The following is a 6,000-nucleotide window of genomic DNA, read 5'->3' as shown; positions in this document are numbered from 1 at the left end:
CAACGCATTTTTCCCTTTCCTCTGGCCAACTTGGTAACGCGCTGCTCCCAGGTCTCAGTCTCAGCCCGGGCAGCCTGGCGTGCCATGCCCGGCGCCCGTGGATGCGGCAGGTGGACTCCGGGCCACCTCCTCGCGCCTTCCCTGCAGGTGCCGGAGGAGGGATAGGCCAAGTCCCGGGCCAGCGTCCCTGCGAGGCGGGGCCGGCGCTCCTAGACCTCCTCCCTCTGGCCCTGCAGGTTCTGAGATCCCGGGCTCGGCAGCAGCGGCCACTTCCCTGGGGGCGGGGAGCCAGGCCACCTGGGGCAGTCGGCCAAGGGCTGCCGCCACCCTCCCCTCCCTCAGCCTCCGCTGGGGGTGTTTATATTCGTCTCTCCTCTTTTCTCTTTCACTTTTCTTTTCGTTGGGAGTTGGGACTCCCTGGGTTCCAGGCGTCCGGGGGAACCCCAGATGATTCATTCTCGGCCGCAGAGGCCCGACGCCCGGGAAGGGAGCCGGACGACCGCGCCCGCCCCGCCGCGCTGCCCGCCGCCCCCGACTCTGTAGCCCGGACTCGATGGAGGTACAGAGCTTGGCTTCTCCGCTTTGGGAAGGGAGGTGCTGGTGGCTGAAAGGGCGAGGGAACTCTCCCCGAAAGCCTTCGCCTCGGACTCCTCCCAGCTCTGGCCGGACGCACGCGTCTCCCCACAACGGGCTACCGGCCGGGCCGCCCCGCCCTCTTCTGGGGAACGCTTGACCGCGACTTCGGTTTTCGGTGGCGCTCCGCGCGGAGGTATTTCACCTTCTGACCCTTTATTGCCGTCGCGGGCTCTCCTCGCCATCCTCCGCTTCCAGCCGAGCACAGATTGCTCGTCCACTAGCGGGTCCCCGCTCGGCTCCGCCGACTCCGCGCCGGCAGGCGGAGGGCGAGGGACGCGCGCCTGGCCAGCCCAGCCCAGCTGCGGGGTTCGGAGAAAGCGAGGTCCGGCGGCAGCGAGGTCCGGCGGCACAGAGCGCTGAGTTCTGCACCTCATCGAGCTCAGAAAGTTCAAGAAAGGTACCGCAGCTCCCGCTTCTTCCCTGCCCCCTCCCAAACTCCCCGCCGGCTGGTGCCAACTTGAGTGTGAGCCCCGCACGTCTGACTCTATCTTTGTCAGTCAAATTACCCTCCTCTGCTTTGATCAGGACGCTTAACCTTCCTTGGGAGAGGAATCTACAGGAATGGTTACCGTTTGACAATCAGGCCTCCGTTTATGTTATTTCCAGAAAATCAGTGCTAGAAACTTGGAAGAAATGCAGGAGACTTGTACTGCCGTGAAATCCTTATTCAAAGTGGCTTTAAATGAAAATCCAGTTAATTTTATCAGGTGTTATTGAGACTCTTGCAAGCGTATACAATGTATTTGAACTTAGCTTATAAGATATTGAATTTAACTTGAATTTCTATGCATTTAAAACTTTGTTATCTTCGAAGTATATGTAAGGCACGATTAATTCTTCAGTGTTGCTTATAACACATTCTTAAACAGGGTGAGTCAGAAGTTTAGAAACTGGAAGTGAAATGGTTGTCACTAGCTATCTCCATTATGTTTTTAAAAGCTACAGTCTAATGTTATGACACTGGTAATGGTATCTCCTTGTAACTGATAGGCATTCTTATCTTGTCAGTGGGCTTCTAGAGGCTTCTTTGACTTGATTGAATAAACAGGTCAGATCTAGGTGGTTACAGCACCCTGCTGTGCAGAGGTGGACGTTCTATGGAAAGCATCAGGGTACAATATACATTAAACTCTCATTTTTATTAAAGAGCAGTGTGGTGGGCATGATAGGCAGAGGGAGGAGATACAAAGGGAAGAACACAAGGATATAGAAAGGAAAGGACTGAAGACAAAGCAATAGCCATTTTAGATTTAAAAAGTGATGAAAAAATGTAAAGTTTTACTTAATGAAGTTCAGACGTTTACAAAGTTCTGAAGGTTTGTTCTGGTTGTGTTTTAATGGCACACCCTTGTATTTCTTCCTCTGTTTTCTCCTGTCAAAGTTTTGGTCAGACTCAGAACAGCCTTTCCAGCAGTATCATCTCCTCTATGACAGGGTGACAGAGGGGTTAGGTTGGCCGCTGGACTTCTGGTAGGCAGAGTGTTCCCATACTTTGGGGTTCACTGTTCTTTGCTAGTTTGGAGTGGGAACTCCAGAACCTGATTTGAAGCTACAATTTCTGGAAGTAGGATTTTCCTACAGGTTACCAGTGGGTTTAAGAAAAACAATTTGATGCTTTCCGTTTAAATCCATGAAATTAATATGTAAATGTCAACAGCCGTATCACAGGACATAATGTTTGTCAACGCAATACATGTTTATAAACTTCTTTGAAGGATGGGAGAAAGCAGTGGTCTAAAGTTTATTGAAATAGAGTTTGATAATTGAAGAATTTTAAATCCTAGAAGGTTCTCCATCTCAGGTTTGCTGGCTCTGGGTGGATTTCAGGAAGGCGGTGAATGAAGCTCTGAAATGTTGTGTAAAGGGGATTTTTTCTGAGGAAAATAGCCATAACTCTAATGAGCTTTTTAAATGAGTCTCGAACCCTAACAGTTTTTAAAGCATTTTAAAACTTAGAAAACTGCCCTTTCTTCCTATCTTGCTTAGAGTTTACTGTTTAGCTGTATTCATTATGTAACTATTCTTTTGAAGGTTAGTTAATGATAATACAGAGAGTACTGTTTTAGGTCCACAGCTTGAACTATGGGAAATAATATGAATCATAGCTAACACTTGTTGAATTCTTATTATGTACTGGATGTTGTTCCAAGTACGTGTTTATTTTTTAAAAAATATCATAATAAACTTATGTGGTGTAGGGACTGTATTTTATAACTGAAGAAATTGGAAAATAGAGTAGTAATTAAATAACTTTCCCAAAGTCACAGAGTGAGAAAGTGGTAGAGCTGGGGTTTGAACCCAGACAGATTTAAGAGCACCAATATTTATGAAGGGTGATATTATTTCCATAGAAGTAGTTCCCACAGTTTGACAGTGGCAATCAACCACTATTTCATTGTAATGCGGAGTGATATAATGATGGAACATTCATTTAAAATTAATGCTTATATGGTACTTGTATAATTGACCTTATTAACTATATATTTAAAGATTATCTTTATGAGCAAATGATATTCACATGAGTGTCTATATGTGTTTGGTTCCTTGGAGAAAATTTTTTTTATGGTTCCTGAATGAAAACATTTGTCCAGTGTACATAGTTTTTGCTGGTAGAGCTTGGCAAATAGGCAAATGTGGATTGATCGATATGTCTGTATCTATCTATCTATCTATCTGTCTTTCTATCTATCTTTCTATCTACCTATATATCCATCCATCCAAGTAAAAGGCTGGGATTCAGGGAGTGATCAGAAGAGTCACATATCACAGTGGAAGTGGTGTAGTCAACTATTTGGGAAGTCCCCTTTTCAGAAAATTTTATGGTCTGAGGGTTGGCAAGAAGCCAACTTCTGTCTTTAACTCGGTATTAGCGCTTTGATTTATTTACCCAGGGATTACAGATTACTTCATGAGACTGTTGAGGCCGAGCATTGCTTATGTGTTGTTGGCTGCTATCCTATTTTATGGATTGGATGGAAAAATTCCATAGGAAAGTTGAGAGAACATACTTTTGCTCATAGTATGTTTTGCTCATGTTTTTGCTCATAGTATGTTTTGCTCATAGGTTTTGCTCATAGTGTTTACTCCTATTTAATGGTAATGTTACTAACTAACTATAATCAATTTCATATTTATTTATGATTATTTATTAACTTGCTATATGTCAGGGAATGTTACACTTTTTCTAAAAAAAGTTATTCAGTGCCGGAATCAGAAATAGGAAATAAGAGGCTCTTTGATCTCAGTTCATTTCAACGATAGTATTTGTACACAATTTCTATCTGGAGGCAGAGTATGTATACACACATATCTTCCAGTGTTTTATCCTGCTGCAAATCTAGTGGTGCCTGGCAGGTCATTTTTAGAAGCAGAGGACTATATATAGACCACATGAGAAGGAGCAAAAAAAGTCAATGCCTATAGTAGGTGATCATATTCTAAGTTGTTTCTTTTCCAGAGGCTGAAGGAGAGTGACAGAAAGTATTTTGTCAAGTAAAGGAATTGAAACCGAAAATGATCCCAGAAGAGGAAAATATTAGGGCTGTAAGGTTGGGGGTGGGGAGACTCTAAGGTCATGACACACGAGCCCAGTGATATAGTCAGTGATCGCTGTATCACTGAAGTCTCCTTACTGGGCCTCCTGCTTATATGCCTTTGGATAAAAATTTGGGACAGGAACTATGTTGACCCTGGAACAACAGGAGTTTGAACTGCGAGGTCCACTTATACAAGGCTTTTTTTTGACCGTAAATGCTATGGTGTTACAGGATCCGTGGTTGGTTGAATCTGTGATGCAGAACCACGGATACGGAAGGACTGCGGTACCCAGGGCCTGCTGAAAATTACAGCGGATTTTCCACTGAGCGCAGTGTTGGCGCCCCTGACCCTGCTGTTGTTCAAGGGTTAGCTGTACCCTTGGCAAACTGTTAGCCCTGACTGCCAACATTTTCAAATAATATTTTTTAATTGAACATCTTAGTTAGATATTTTACAATATATTTTCCCAACTTTTTTGCTCTCCTTACTCCTCAGCACCAAAAATAAGCATATACAGTGAGATTTCATTTTCTAAAATAAATAACTATATTGTTAAAATTATTCATTATATTATTTTAAATATTATTAGTACACAATTAACCAAAATATACCATTCACTTTTCTTTATCTTTTTTTTTTTGGCTGCGTTGGGTCTTCGTTGCTGCGTGCGGGCTTTCTGTAGTTGCGGCGAGCAGGGGCTACTCTTCATTGTGGTGCAAGGGCTTCTCATTACGGTGGCTTCTCTTGTTGCGGAGCACGGGCTCTAGGTGCGTGGGCTTCAGTAGGTGTGGCACACGGGCTCAGTAGTTGTGGCGCACGGGCTTAGTTGCTCCGTGGCATGTGGGACCTTCCTGGACCAGGGATCGAACCCGTGTCTCCTGCATTGGAAGGCGGATTCTTAACCATTGTGCCACCACGGAAGCACCCCGCATTCACTTTTGATAAGCACTTATTAGCGTAAAACTAAACTACATTGGAAATGATATCAGTGTAGAGGTGGGTAGTGTGGATATCACTGCTTTGACTAAAGAAGGTATCTCTAATATCAGTTTTTCCACTTGGCCCTGTATTTGGCACCTTGGACAGGCAAGGCGCATGGTAGGATTCTGGATGGGGGAGAGGTCCACCTTTCTTTCGTAAAATGGGAGAAGCATCATTATGAAAGAGGAAGCGGGGGGAAAAGAGAACTTGCTAGAAATCTGCTTTGCCTCAGGCACATTTCAGGTATATCACTTACACAAAGGGGCACCCAAGGAAGTAGTGGGTCTGGAAATTCATTTCTTTACAGCTCCCTGTGGTCATACAGACCTTGGAAAGTCATGGGGGTTCCCCAGGAGTGCCCGTCCCTCACTTCGAAGAGCTCTGATCTAGTTCAGCCTCATCCCCATCCCCTGCCCATGGTTTCTGGACTGCCATGGTTCACTGTGCTTAAAAGAAAGTATGTGTGTTCACACCTGGGGTGGCGGGGGGGGGCAGTAAAGAAGGGAGTGTGGCTACAATAGATGCTTCCCACTGAAAGGAGTGAGGAGTAGGTTCCAGTCGGGCTTGGACAGCCTTTGCCCCCTCATCTCCAGTCATACCTGCTCTGTGCTCTAGACACACTTGCTGTATTCCTTGTCACTCCTTGTCAGTCTTCGAATGTCCTACTCACAAAGCCCACCGTCTCTAACTTTTGCTGCCCAGGCAGAATTATTCTCTCCCTGATACGAATTTATTTGGTGCTGTCTACATTCCCTTATAATAGCTTTTCTCTCTGTAAATTTATCTTCTTATGCGCCTGTCTCTACACTTACGTTTTGAATAAAGACAGGACAGTGTGTCCCGTGT

The 6,000-nt window shown here is 45.1% G+C and overlaps 1 protein-coding gene across 1 annotated transcript in view; it reads left to right on the top strand.

Moving 5' to 3' along the window:
• The first annotated feature begins 544 nt into the window (after positions 1-544).
• IL15 (interleukin 15) overlaps positions 545-6,000 on the top strand; it is a 91,468-nt gene continuing 86,012 nt past the window's right edge. Inside the window, exon 1 of the mRNA XM_089912421.1 lies at positions 545-1,033. The gene's annotated coding sequence lies outside the window, so the exon portion shown is untranslated. The remainder of the gene's footprint in view (positions 1,034-6,000) is intronic.

This window comes from Delphinapterus leucas, chromosome 5, assembly GCF_059928025.1.
Source record: "Delphinapterus leucas isolate spDelLeu-1000000601 "Yukka" chromosome 5, BTC_Dleu_Yukka2, whole genome shotgun sequence".
In the NCBI taxonomy this organism is placed as follows: domain Eukaryota; kingdom Metazoa; phylum Chordata; class Mammalia; order Artiodactyla; family Monodontidae; genus Delphinapterus; species Delphinapterus leucas.
Note: the sequence above shows the minus strand (reverse complement) of the source record. Positions and strands in the feature narration are given on the sequence as shown.